The sequence below is a fragment of the Malaclemys terrapin genome, chromosome 17 (assembly GCF_027887155.1).
Source record: "Malaclemys terrapin pileata isolate rMalTer1 chromosome 17, rMalTer1.hap1, whole genome shotgun sequence".
Lineage (NCBI taxonomy): Eukaryota > Metazoa > Chordata > Testudines > Emydidae > Malaclemys > Malaclemys terrapin.
Window position 1 is genome coordinate 22,775,580 of NC_071521.1, and position 14,885 is coordinate 22,790,464.

A 14,885-nucleotide genomic window follows, 5' to 3' on the forward strand; every position below is an offset into this window, starting at 1 on the left:
TTTTCTATTTGGAGCTCTATTATAAATGCAACCCCCAAAATACCAAGTGTTTTGCTCACAATGTGTTCTTGGAAATACTTGGAAAGGCAGTTTGGCTCAGATCCTCAAAGCCTCCTTGTGCCAGCAGAGCTTTAGCAGCTACACACTGTTCTGTGGTCAGGCCGACTTGCCATTGTCACTAGCCTGGAGGTGGTCAAAGGTCACATCAGACCAGCTTTACACACCAGGCTGGTCTCCGAGCACACAGCAGAGCAGCTTGAACGAGGAACCAGACAATATTCCAGAAATGGTGCTTGTTGTCCGAGAGGGTCTGAGAATACCAGGGGGAGCTTCTACAGCAAGAGGCTTAGTCAGTTTTTGGAAAAATGTTCTAATTTCCTATTTTACTAGTTTACTGCCTCATTTGATCAACCATAAACTTTTCTGTTACAGTAGCATTCCTATCTGGCTGATGACTCCACGTGCAAAGTGTCAGGCAGACAAAAGATTTCTTTAGGGAGTTTGGGGGGCTGAAAATTGGTTTGATAGAGTCATACAATTTCAGGCTAAGAGGGTCCCTCTGACCTCCTGGATGATCCTGCAAAACAGGTGGATTAGTAACAATACAACATAAGACTAATACCTAACTCTTCTATAGTGCCTTTCATCAATAGATCTCAAAGCACTTTACAAAAGAGGCCACTATCATTATTCTCATTTTACATGTGGGGAAACTGAGGCTTAAAGAAAGACTGTGACTTGCCTGACCTTGGGCAAGGGACAGAACCAGGACTGGAATCCAGGTCTTGTGCCACAAAGGAAGTTGGCCTCAAAACACTCAGCATTGTAGCATGTAACTTTTAGCTGCACTGCCACCTAGTGCAATTCACCCCAAATTAGGGACCCAGGCTCCCTTATATCGCGTAGCGGGAGAGTTCAGCACCTAAGAAAGCGTTTCTCAAAAGCCAGCATGCTGCACAGGGAGCCACCTACGCAGCCAACGAAAGGGAGGCACCTTTCTCCAGCCAGGATTCTGCAGACAAGGCAGAAGTGTTCCATAAATATTTCTGTTCTGTATTTGGGAACAAAACTGAGGATGTCGTCATATCATACGGTGATGGTAACACTCTTTCCATCCCACTAGTATCTCGGGAGGACGTTAAACAGCAGCTACTAAAATCAGACATTTTGAAATGAATAGCTCCAGATAACTTGCATCCAACGTTTTTAAAACAGCTGGCTGAGGAGCTCGCTGGACTGTTCATGTGGATTTTCCATAAGTCTTGGAACACTGGGGAAGTTCCAGAAGACCAGAAGCAGGCTCATGTCATGCCAATTGTTTTTAAAAGGGTAAATGGGATGACCCAAGTAATTATAGGCCTGTCAGTCTGACATCTATCTGGGTGGGGCAAGATAATGGGGCTGCTGATACTGGACTCAGTCAGTGAAGGATTAAAGGAGGGTAATATAATTAATACCAGTCAGCATTGGTATAAACAATTAAATATCCAGTGAAGCAAGGACCTGAACCTCGGTTTCCCACAGCCCAGCTGAGGAACCAAACCACCAAGCTATAGAATCAATCTCACTGTCTTTGGCCCAGTGAATATTTCATTATTTCATATAAAGTGGCACAGCCTCAACAAGAGCGAGACCCCTGAATACCCACCAGCCTGGTGTTCAGAGCACTCATGTGAGCTACAGGAGACCCAAGTTCAAATCCCAGCTCCAAAAAAAGACAGAGCAGGAATTCAAACAAGGGTCGTCCGCATCTTAACTAAGGACTCCAGACACTGCACTACTCAGCATCATAGATTTACATACATGCTGGCCTGTGGGACTTTGCAAGCAGAAACTTAGGTGCCTCCCAGATTAGACAGTAGCCAAGTGAAGGTTTTTGAGACTCTTGCTGATGCCTAAATGTTGGACTTAAACACCTAAAGTACCAGTTAGGCCCTTGAGCGACACTGCTCTATCCACTAGACCACACTGCCCCCTTCAGACAGCCTGTAAGGAATGGCTATGACTTTGCAAGGGCATGTGACCAGCCCACATTACTCTAGATTCTATTTGGAGTACCTGTATTTTTCCACAAACTGGGCTGGGAGCTGTTTTTGGAACAAAGGGTTCCCGCCATTTGAAAAAGCTAGATAAGGCCGGGAGTGACATCATCTGTTCTTCACTCCCCCACAACTCAACACAGGAGAGAAGCTCTGAAATGAAAGGACATGGAATGGGGGTGGGGATCCCAAGCTGCAAAGCAAGTGCAGCTTGTGCTTTGAGAATCTGCGAGCCTGCTTGTATCATCAATAAGGGTGAGAAATTGCTAATTCATATCCAAGCTTTCCAGGATTTTAGGCTTAGTTTACAGTTTTGTTTATTTATTAGGTAATCTGCTTTGATCTGTTTGCTATCATTTATAATCACTTAAAATCTATCTTTTTGTAGTTAATAAACTTGTGGTATGTTTTAATCTAAACCAGTGTGCCTTTGACTGAAGTGTCTGGGGAAAATCTCAGCTTGGTTTAACATAAGCGCATTGTGCATATTCCTCTCCATATTGAGGGAGAGGCGAACTGGGTAATAAATTCATACTGGTCGGGGTTTCGATCAGGGCAGGACATTACAGCTCTGGGGTCCTAGGCTGGGGGGCTGGGGCTTATTTTGGGTGTAGCCTCTCTATTGTTAGCTCATGCAGCTGGGTGTGTCCCTGCCTGTGCGAATGCTGGTGGAAGTGTAGGGCCAGGAGCGGTCTATAGCTTCTCACAGCAGCACAGTGGTGAGAGGGAGCCCAAGCTGGTGAGTCAGAGGGCTCAGTGGTACCCCCAGTTCCAGGTGGCACCCCGGGGGGAACCCATCACATCCACCATGCTCCTTGATAAGTTGCTCCAATAGTTAATTATCTTTAGCATTAAAATGTGTATAATTTCCAGTTTTCATTTGTCTAGTTTTACCTTCAAGTTGCTGCAATGATGCAATGCTTTCTGTCTGTCTGTTTGTCTGTCACCATCCTCTTGGGCTTTAATAAAGGAACAGAAAAGCTGAGAAGAAAGCATGTTTTCTCTCTCCATTCATCAGGTCATGCATGCTGCAGAATATCTTCAGTCTTCCTACAGGTGTGAAGATACTGCCGAGGCTGTGTGACAGCCAGTCATGTTGCTAGCTGACTGCACTGTATTTTCAAGTAGTAGTTTTAAAAATACAGCCATTCAGAAACCAGCCCTGTAGAAATGTTCACTATGCTTTGAATTATGTATTTCTATTAATGAAGTGCTCTCTGATTGTTCCGTGATGAGCATTTCCAGCTTTCGAAAGTAAACACAATGACTTTGTTCTTGTCCATAGGCACTGCCTGTGCTTTGCCTTGGCCTTTACATAGCAGCAGACCATTTTCCTGGGACTTTCTCTCATTATATAACATTTGTTCTGAAAATATTTTTCAGGGTTGCTAAAATTGTCTGTGATGCATGTCAATGACGTCTAATTTGTGAGCCTCAAAATTTTCCTAAATGCTCAGTAAGGATCAATCACACGTTTCCCATGAAGACCAGATGCACTTTAACCGGATAATTTTGTTTTTCACACATTATAGCCGATAGATGATTCCAGCATAGACAATGACAACATTGTATCTTGGGACAAGACGTTCACAGCCAACTGCTAGAAGGGATTCATAGAATCATAGAATATCAGGGTTGGAAGGGACCTCAGGAGGTATCTAGTCCAACCCCCTGCTCAAAGCAGGACCAATTCCCAACTAAATCATCCCAGCCAGGGCTTTGTCAAGCCGGGCCTTAAAAACCTCCAAGGAAGGAGATTCCACCACCTCCCTAGGTAACGCATTCCAGTGCTTCACCACCCTCCTAGTGAAATAGTGTTTCCTAATATCCAACCTAGACCTCCCCCACTGCAACTTGAGACCATTACTCCTTGTTCTGTCATCTGCCACCACTGAGAACAGCCGAGCTCCATCCTCTTTGGAACCCCCCTTCAGGTAGTTGAAAGCAGCTATCAAATCCCCCCTCATTCTTCTCTTCTGGAGACTACACAATCCCAGTTCCCTCAGCCTCTCCTCATAAGTCATGTGCTCCAGACCCCTAATCATTTTTGTTTCCCTCCGCTGGACTCTTTCCAATTTTTCCTTATCCTTCTTGTAGTGTGGGGCCCAAAACTGGACACAGTATTCCAGAGGAGGCCTCACCAATGTCGAATAAAGGGGAACGATCACGTTCCTCGATCTGCTGGCAATGCCCCTACTTATACAGCCCAAAATGCCGTTAGCCTTCTTGGCAACAAGAGCACACTGTTGACTCATATCCAGCTTCTTTTCTAAAGATTGAGGGAACCATTTTTATATCTTCTGGGATTGTCACCAATGGAAAATATTGAAGTTAGAAAACTGATGCAAGAGTTACTCAAGTGAGACAACCCTCGAATGCCTGTTACCATGGTGTTAGGAAAGTGCCCTGATTGGTTGAAACTAAATAAAGGCCTTGTCTTGTGAACATTTAATTTGGTGCAAGATGGAGTGTAAATCTACCTTACAGTAACTTCCCAGACACTAAGGCAGGTCTACACTACAAACTCGCATCGCTGCAACTGCACCAATACAGCTTCGCCACTGCAGTGCTTCTGGTGACGATGTTCTAAGCTGATGGGAGAAAGCTTAACAACTCCAACTCTGCAAGAGGCGGTAGCTCTGTCGGCGGGAGAAGCTCTCCCTCTGACATAGCACCGTCTACACAGGGGGTTACGGTTAGTCTAACTATGTCGCTCAGGGGTGTGGCTTTTTCAGGCCCCTGCACAATGTAGTTAGACTGAAGTAAATGTGTAGTGTAGACCTGGCCTCAGTGTCTGGGTGGACCCTCTTACAGCGCACTAGCAGTTCCATAGTGCGTTTTGATCTTCTCTTGGTTCAAAGCAGAACAATGGACAATGTCACTCATATCTCACTATAGAAAGGAGATTTGGGCTCTGTTTCAGCAGTTAACCCTCCCCTCCCCGTCCCCCAAAGTAGCATTATATCAACAGCCCAGTTAAATGTCCCGTTCGCACGTCATTTATTAGTGAGATCCCAGAACTGAAGACATGGCACATATAAATCCTAGGAGAGAACTTTGGTGCTTTACAGTAATGAAGTGTTTCCTGTAATAGAAGCCATTGCCGTTCCCTCAGTCATAAATTCAGCTCAACTCCATCACAGCTGATAGTGAAATCACAAATCAAGAGCAGGCTTCTTGGTAGCTTTAATTCTGTTGAATTAGAGCCAGGCCAGTTTGCATGAAGGAAATCCAGCACTGGTTTCTTTGTAGCTGCTTCACCAGCTGTCATTCCTACAGCTCTATCTAAAGCTTTAATCAGGACTCCGTATTAAACACAAAACTCTGCTCAGGCTCTTGCTGGGCAGACTCATAGCTCAGACGTTTACTCTGCAGAGCTCATTGTCCTGCATGGACAGAAAGCTTCTCCTCGGTCAGGCAGCCCCAGGACAGGGGAGCCGTGACCAGCAGGGCTGCTGGGAATTTTCTGTCAAAAGGTTAATTCACCTGAAAACTGGAGTTTTTGACAAATGAAAATTTTTGCCGAAAGTGTCTGTTTTCCTTAATATTTTTGATTTTGTGTTGAAATACCAACATCTCGACAATTTGGGGGTGGGAGGCTATTGGTGGTTGTCAGCCAAATAGTTTGGGGTTTCAGTTGCCAAAAACCTAAACGCTTGTGGTATTTGCGTGTATGTTTTTTGATGAAGAGTCAATATTTTGCAAGCAAATTTCCCCAAAAAGGACACATTTTTGTTTCCCCCCACGGGAAGCCCACCTCCATTTTCTGACCAGCTGTAGGGATTCAGCTTATTCCTACATCTTCTTCATAAGAGGCTATGGGGTACATCATAGGCCTATGAAAAGACACTCCAGCTGAGGATTCTGCCCCGCAGTGTGTGAGCAGCTAATCCAACAGGTTGCCCCTGGTTTGAAAAGGATGCAGATCTCACTAGCAAACAACTTGTGCTCCGGTGGTGAATGAAAGGTGCAACCCTGGAATTTATAGCCCAGCATTATCAGTAGAGGAATAGACACTCTGGGGTTGGAGGGAGGTGCCTCTGTATGGCTCTTCCAACAGTCTTGATGCTGATAGTTTTCCAGTGCACCTGCTATGCTCCTGCTACTCACCCTATTAACTCTGTGCCTCATCACTACCTGTGCGAACCTTATGCTCAAACACTGAGCCTACTCCCTGTCAAATTTAACAACCACTTCATACCCTTTTTACAATCCCATCACACCTGCCACAGGATACCACCTAACCCAATGCTTCCTCCTACCCATTGCTAAATTCACATCCTGCTCCCATATCCCACCTCACTTCTGCCAATAGCCATGGGAAGAAGACACCCATTTCCTGCTACTGAAACACCTTACACACTTCTGTATGGAAATGATGCACATTGGGACCTCAAGGTACGCATGCACCTTATTCCTTTGGCAACACATGGGGGGCTCAGACCAGAGCTCCTCATATCACCATCTCCTCACAGCTCCTCACTAATCCCAGATCTCCTCGTGTCACAATCACAGCTCTGTCACGCTCCTCACACTAACCCTCAGATCTCCTCAGATGAATCAGAGCTATTCCATGGCACTCCATCTTATTCCTCCACCATTCAGTACGGTGCCCCTAGCACATTGAGTGCAGCGGATAACTCCCAATGGCGACTGCCAGCACAGGGAGAGCAGGGGGTGGGGGAAAAGTGAAGTAATTAGAGTTATGTAGCACTAATAGTTAAGGCTACGTTTTATTCACGGGTATTTTTAGTAAAAGTCATGGACAGGTCACGGACAGTAAACAAAAATTCACAACCCATGGGTGCTCTGGGGGTGGTCTCTGGGCGCTGCAGGTGCTGGGGGTTTGGCTGGTGCTGGGGGAGGCGGGGGGTGGCGTGCGGCCCGGGACCCCTCTGATGCTGGGAGATGGCACGCAGCCCGGGGCTCCTCTGGTGCTGGGGGAGGCAGGGGGCGGCGCGTTGTCCTGGACCCCTGCTCGTGCTGGGAGGGGGGCCAGGCGGTGGCATGCAGCCCGGGACCCCTCTGGTGCTGGGGGAGGCAGGGGGCGGCGCGTGGCCCTGGACCCCTGCTCATGCTGGGAGGGGGGCCAGGCAGTGGCACGTGGCCCGGGACCCCTCTGGGGTTGGGAGGGGGGGCCAGGCGGTGGCACGCAGCCCGAGACCCCTCTGGTGCTGGGGGAGGCGGGGGGCAGGGCATGGCCTGGGACCCCCGCTCATGCTGGGGGGGGGGGTGATGGCGTGCGGTCCGGGACCCCTCTGGTGCTGGGGGAGAGGGGTGGCAGGGCTGGCAGGCTTCCTACCCGTCTCCGCGTATCTTCCATGACCTCCATGACAGACACACAGCCTTACTAATAGTCCAGCTGGGAAACTCACTCACTACTCTAGTCTCAGCATACTTTTGTGGTATTTGCCCATCAACCCCCAAGGTGCACAGCAACATGGACCTACATCATCTTTTTTGCCTGAAATTTCTCCCAGCACAGACACCCCAGTGGTGGGAGCAGTAGGAACCCTAAAGTGTTGGCAGCGACTGGCCTTTTTACCATCTTGTTGTCTAGACTTGTTGTAAGCAGGGTCGGATGACACAGGCCTGAAAGCATGGGTGGCTGCTGACCTCTTATCTACACAAGAGCTCTGCTGGCGGAGTGGCACCAGCTTCATAATCACAAGCCTTAGGAAGAAAAGGGGAGGTAAGAACAGCCTCAGAGACCATCCGAGTTGATAGACAACGTTACAGAAAGGCAAATCAAACAGGAAGACAGTGAAAAGAGCTTTTCATCACAATATTATGCCAGTGACCCTTTCCTATTAACAATAGCCTCGTTTTCCATTATACAAAGCATCTACCTTTCATCTATGAGATTTCAGAAACCCACGCACTGTAATCATGTGATTGTCCGAACAGGAGTCTGAACACCGATTGTACCAAGTCATTTGCCTGATTTTCTTCTCCAATCCAGTGTTTCTCAAAGACCATACGTGCTTTTCCAGCTGGATCATTTCACTTACGCTCTGAGCACATGTTTCCTACATGCTTGTGTTTGGGATAGTTTTAGGGTAATTTTACTGACATTTGCCGTTACCATGTGCTCTCACAGGGCTTCTTTTCCCAGTATTTGTACAAAGCAATTTTACTGGCTTTTAACTTCTTCACGTTTGTCAAACACGGGTCTCTGTCTTTGGATACATGCTGGGTAATTTGATGTATTTCTGTACAAGTGCTACAGACAGCTCCATGCTTCCGGTGTGGGTAACAAAGGCCCAAGAGATGTTGTTCTGCCCACCTGATGGGAACACGTGTTTTTCTATGATAGGAGGAAGAAAATGCACAGCGTTACTAAGTTCTGATTTCTTCCAAGAGGAGTTGTTTTCTACATTGAAGTGACATGAAATTATGCAGCACAGAGCTGCAGTTCATTTTGAGCTACCTTTTGGCTCTTGGGATTGATGTATGTTCTGGACACATTTGACAATATTTCCTATTAGGGGCTATGGAACTCAGTGTCCTCTTTGGCGTCTCTTGTTTCATCACTGAGGCGCAGGTGGCTATGCCTTCTTTTCTGTCCTGGATGGTCTGATGCAAGTTATGTCTGCTCTCCACTGGTTTGTGAGGGACAAACAGAAATCTGCACGAATGTGTTCCTCAAACTGGAGACATTTCTTCAAGGGGATTTTCTGTTCTACCTGGTCAAACTCTTGTATGTTAATCCCAATCATCGCTGTAAAATTGAAGGAAGGCCTATTAAAATAATTATGCATGTAATCCAAGTCACCATCTAGTCCATAGAAATTAGAGATGGAGAAGACCTAAAGCTTTTGATACTGTCTCGCATGACCTTCTTATAAACAAACTAGGGAAATGCAATCTAGATGGAACTACTATAAGGTGGGTGCATAACTGGTTGGAAAACTGTTCCCAGAGAGTAGTTATCAGTGGCTCACAGTCATGCTGGAAGGGCATATCGAGAGGGGTCAGTTCTGTTCAATATCTGTATCAACGATTTAGACAATGCCACAGAGATAACACTTATAAAGTTCGTGGACAATACCAAGCTGGGAAGGGTTTCAAGTGCTTTGGAGGATAGGATTAAAATTCAAAATGATCTGGACAAACTGAAGAAATGGTCTGAAGTCAATAGGATGAAATTGATCTGCAGAAAAGGACCTAGGGGTTACAGTGGATGAGAAGCTGGATATGAGTCACCAGTGTGCCCTTGTTGCCAAGAAGGCTAACGGCATTTTGGGCTGCATAAGTAGGGGCATTGCCAGCAGATCGAGGAACGTGATCGTTCCCCTTTATTCGACATTGGTGAGGCCTCATCTGGAATACTGTGTCCAGTTTTGGGCCCCACACTACAAGAAGGATGTGGAAAAATTGGAAAGAGTCAGCGGAGGGCAACAAAAATGATTAGGGGGCTGGAGCACATGACTTATGAGGAGAGGCTGAGGGAACTGGGATAGTTTAGTCTGCAGAAGAGAAGAATGAGGGGAGATTTGATAGCTGCTTTCAACTACCTGAAAGGGGGTTCCAAAGAGGATGGATCTAGACTGTTCTCAGTGGTAGCAGATGACAGAACAAGGAGTAATGGTCACAAGTTGCAGTGGGGGAGGTTTAGGTTGGATATTCCCCCACTATTGTGAGGAGCTTTCCTGGCTTCTGCACTACCCCAGTGAAGTGGGCTAGCGAAAGGATCTGAGTCCTTGCTCACACTTCCTTTACCCAAAGGCCTCCCTGCCCTTGAGGACTCCCCTTCCACTCTCCTGTCTGGCAGAGTCCTCGTAAACCCCGACAAGCCTGGGCCCAGGATTCCTGGGGGGCTCGACCCCCAACCCTGCTGTGGTCACCCAGGACAGGGGCTAGGGTGTCCCCACTCCGGGGTACTCTCTCTGCACTGGGCACCTCCCTGACCCACTGATCATTTCATACAATTTAAAGCAAATACAAGTTGTTTAATTAACAATTAATTTTTAAAAAGAATAAGGAAAAATGGGAAAAGTTAAAGGAAAACACATCACCCCGCTCTGTGGCAGGGAACATCACAACCAGTGTCTCTGGAACTTCGGGGCAGGTCACAGTCTGTTCCTTGTAGGTCCCAGGCTCCTTCTCAGGCCCTGGCTGTGCTGCAGAGACGCTGCGGGTTGGACACTTGCTCTGGTGGTGGCGACATGCTCTCAGGCTCTAGGTGGCAGGACCCTTTTCCCCAGCGTCGCCCCCGCCCGGTTGGGGTTATGATCCCCCTGCAAGTCTGGCCTGCAGAGCCTCTTGGCTGAGGTGTCTCCCTGCACTGGGCCCACTGCCCAGGGTCCCCCTCACTCTCCCCAGCTGCTCCCCGCACCCAGCTCCAGACGGCTCCAGCCCCAGCCCCGGCTCCGGCTCCACTCGGCCTCAGCACGGCTGCTGCTGCTGCTCTGCCTTCAGCTCCCTGGGCTGCCTGTCTGGCCCCTCTGGCTCTGGTGGCTGCAGCTCTGCCCACAGGGCAGCTCTGCTCTCTCTGGGCCGTGCTCTGGCTTTGGGGCTGCAGCTCTGCTCCCAGCAGCTCAGCTCGGGCCCCTGCTCTCTCCTTAGCTAGCCCACCCGCCCTGTCCATCAGGCTGACCTGGAGCATTGGCCTCTCCCCATTAGGGTTATCATATTTCCACAGTCAAAGAAGAGGACGGTGGGAGCCCCGCCCTAGCCCCGCCCCTGCCCCTCCCACTTCCCACCCCCTGACTGCCCCCCTCAAAACCCCCAATCCCCCCAGCTCCTTGTCCCCTGACTGCCCCCCCCGGGACCCCTGCCCATAACTGCCCCCCAGAACCCCACCCCCTACCTAAGCCTCCCTGCTCCTTGTCCCCTGATTGTCCCCTCCTGAGACGCCCCCATCCTAGCTGTCCCCTAGGACCCTACCCCCTACCTGTCCCCTGACTGCCCAAAACCTTATCCACACCCCCACCCCCTGACAGACCCCTGGGACTCCCAGAACCCATCCAACCACTCCCCGCGGAGCGGCGCGCTGGGCAGCAGGGGAGGGGGAGCAGCTCCAGACTGCTGGAGGCCTGAGGCGAATGGCCAGCGATCTGCGAATGCAGGGGGGGCGGGAGAGAGGAGGGGAGTGATCTGAAGCTGCAGGGGAGAGGAGGGGGAAGCGGAGGAGGGGCTCTGGCTGCTGGAGCCCCGTGCTAGTGGCTCGATCTGTCTGGCTGCTCTGTCAGCCGTGCCGCGCTCTGCATGGGGGGCGGGAAATCCGGACCTTTACAAATTCTCCCCGGACGCTATTTTTAAACTCAAAAAGCCGGACACGTCCAGGAGAATCCGGACGAATGGTAACCCTACTCCCCATTGTTCCTGGGGACTGTCAGTCTCAGGCTTCTGATTTCCCCTTTTAGTGCTGGGAGCAGCCAACCAAAACACCCCCACTGCGTGTTAGTAAGGGGGCAACAGTCCCCTTACATTAGGAAAAACTTTTTCACTCGGAGGCTAGTGAAGCCTGGGTTACCTAGGGAGGTGGTGGAAACTCCACCCTTAGAGGTTTTTAAGGTCAGGCTTGACAAAGTCCTGGCTGGGATGATTTAGTTGGGAATTGGTCCTGCTTTGAGCAGGAGGTTGGACTAGATGACCTCCTGAGGTCCCTTCAAATCCTGATAGTCTATGATTCAATAAGGACAAATGCAAAGTACTCCATTTAGGAAGGACCAATCAGTTGCACACATACAAAATGGGAAATGACTGCCTTAAAAGGAGTACTGTGAAAAAGGGATTTGGGGGTCATAGTGGACCAAAAGCTAAATATGAGTCAACAGTGTAACAGTGTTGCAAAAAAAGCAAACATCATTCTGGGATGCATTAGCAGGAGTGTTGTAAGCAAGACACAAGAAGTAATTCTTCTGCTCTACTCCGCACTGATTAGGCCTCAACTGGAGTATTGTGTCCAGTTCTGGGCGCCACATTTCAGGAAAGATGTGGCCAAATCGGAGAAACTCAAGAGAAGAACAACAAAAATGATTAAAGGTCTAGAAAACATGACATACAAGGATCATTGAAAAAATCGGGTTTGTTTAGTCTGGAGAAGAGAAGACTGAGAGGGGACATGATAACAGTTTTCAAGTACATAAAAGGTTGTTACAAGGTGGAGGGAGAAAAATTGTTCTTCTGAACCTCTGAGTAGAGGACAAGAAGCAATGGGCTTAAATTGCAGCAATGGCGACTTTGGTTGGACATTAGGAAAAACTTCCTAACTGTCAGGGTGGTTAAGCACTGGAATAAATTGCCTAGGGAGGCTATGGAATCTCCATCACTGGAGATTTTTAAGAGCAGGTTGGACAAACACCTGTCAGGGATGATCTAGATAATACTTAATTCTGCCATAAGTGCAGAAGACTGGACTAGACGACCTTTCGAGGTCCCTTCCAGTCCTATGATTTAAATCAGCTTCTGTACCAGATGACTGGAGGATAGCTACTGTGACCTCAGTTTTTTAAAAAAGGCTCTAGAGGTGATCCCAGCAATTAGAAGACTGGTAAGCCTGACTTCAGTACTAGGTAAACTGGTAAAAGTATAGTAACGGACAGTGTGGTTTAAAATTTAACTGTAGCACAGTAAAAGCTCAGTCAGCCTGGGTTTTGTGCAACTGCATAGAATGTAGTGATGAAAAATTATTATTGTACACTCTTGTCCGGGGAAAAGCACACTATAACAAGAGGCTCCATAGCTCAGGGGTGAGAGCACTGGTCTAGTAAACCAGGGGTCGTGAGTTCAAATCTCACTGGGGCCTTGGTCAGTTAGGGTGTTTTTTCTTTATTTCAGCAATTCAGTCACACCATTTTAAGAGAAACTTAATTTTACTTTATATAGGTTAAATTTAAGCAACATTCAGTAGCTGCATCACTTGACAGGCAGTGCAAAAATGCACAGGGCTGGCAGGTGTGAGCTACACAAGCAATGAGTCATTGGGGCTAGAATGCAACTGGTTAACCCTCCCTGGGCTGCTTTTGCTGTATAATGAAAGCAATTTATTAACACCGCCCCCCGACCGTCCTTCCCTCGGCACTGCATTTGCTGTATGATGAATGCAACCTATTAACCCCTCCCCGCACTGCATTTGCTGTATGATGAATGCAACCTATTAACCCCTCCCCACACTGCATTTGCTGTATGATGAATCCTACCTATTAAACACCCCCTCCCCCCCTCCCCCCGCATTTGCTGTATGATGCTCTTCTGTGAAAGAAATTGAGAAATTCCTTGGAGATAATTAATCTCTCTTTGTGTCAAGAGGCAAATGCAAAGTGTATCGCTAGAGCTCAGTAATTAGTAGAGCTACTTGAGAAATGGTAAGTGTATTTTGTGGGGAGCCTCAACCCTGTGCCAGCAGAGGGGCGAGCCTAGAGATAAGTTATTGTTTGGTTCTGCGTTGGTTATCCCCTTCCTATGATCTCCACAAAGGCAGCTCCTGTAAGAATGGCAGTGAGCTATGTGCTGAAGGTAGCATGCTCCTACCTTGTCTCTGCATGACAACTGAGCTAAGGGAGTTTGCAAGATTGTGTGTGTGTGAAACTATTGTAAAGATAGAGAAACTGAAATTGGCAGAAGTTTCAGTCAAAAGTTAACATAATATGCAAGAGTAAATCATTGTTATTGTAACCCAAGTTACTGGAAAACTGAGATTTGTGACAATGTTTCATTCTAAATCCCATTAATCTTCAGACTATTGTGGCTACAAGCCTGTTTATCCTGCACTTCATTCCAGAACTCTCTCCATTGTTTTGCTGTCATTGGATGATATCCAACAAGATCTTTGCAGCTCAAGTTCAATTTTGAGAAGTGACTTGTGTTTTAGTTGGCATATGCCTGATAGCTATGAAAATTATCCCTTTAAAAAATCAACCTTTTTTTCCTTCTGTCTGCAAGATTGTGGGGTGGTAGGAACATGTTTACTGAGTTCTTGATCTAGATGTGGTTCATTTCATCCTCAGGATCCTATGGCATGAAGGAAGGATTGCAATACATAACTCCAAACTTTCTCATGCCTCCTGTTAAACATGAACCGTATCCAAAGATCATTGATGTCAATGGCCCTTGGATTACCTCCTAACTAAACTCCTTTGCAACTTTCAGCCCCCCATTATTCTCTTCTAAACCCATTGGGAGCAGCTCTGCTTGAGGAAAAGGTCTCCTGGAGAACATACTTCTGGATCTGTAGACTAATATCAGGTTAAATGTGTGCGGTAGGGTTGCCAACTTTCTAATCCCACAAAACCGAACACTCTTGTCCTGCCCCTGCCCCACCCCACCCCCTCCACAAGGACCCATTCCTTCTCTGAGGCCCTGCCCCTTCTCCAAGGCCCTGCCCCCACCTTTTCCATCCCCCCTCCCTCCATCACTCGCTCACTTTCTCCACCCTCACTTTCATTGGGCTGGGGCAGGGGATTGGGGTGCAGGAGGGGGTGCGGGCTTCCTGGTTGGGTCATGGATGAGGGGTTTTGGGGGCAGGAGGGGGTTCAGGGCTGGGGTGGGTGGTTGGGGTATGGAAGGAGGTGTGAGGTTCTGGTTCTGGGAGGGAGTGGGGTGGGGTGCGGGAGGGGCTCAGGGCTGGGCGAGAGGGTTGGGGTGCGGGCCCTAGGAGGGGGTTCTGACTTGGGGTGGGGGTTGGGATTTCAGAGGGGGTTCGGGGTGCAGGCTCCAGATGGGCGGCACTTACCTCAGGTGCCTCCCAGTCCATGGCACAGCGGGGCTAAGGCAGGCTCCCTTCCTGCCCTGGCTCTGCGCGGTTCCCAGAAGTGAATGGCAGTCCAGCTCCTAGGCGCAGGGGCGGCCAGGCGGCTCTGCGTGGTGCACACTGCCTGTGCCTGCAGGTGCCGCCCCCAC

At 48.4% G+C, this 14,885-nt stretch overlaps 1 non-coding gene across 1 annotated transcript; it reads left to right on the top strand.

Moving 5' to 3' along the window:
• The first annotated feature begins 12,719 nt into the window (after positions 1–12,719).
• Positions 12,720–12,792, top strand: TRNAT-AGU (transfer RNA threonine (anticodon AGU)). The gene has a single exon. It is a non-coding gene; the product is annotated as a tRNA-Thr (tRNA).
• The last annotated feature ends 2,093 nt before the right edge of the window (positions 12,793–14,885 follow it).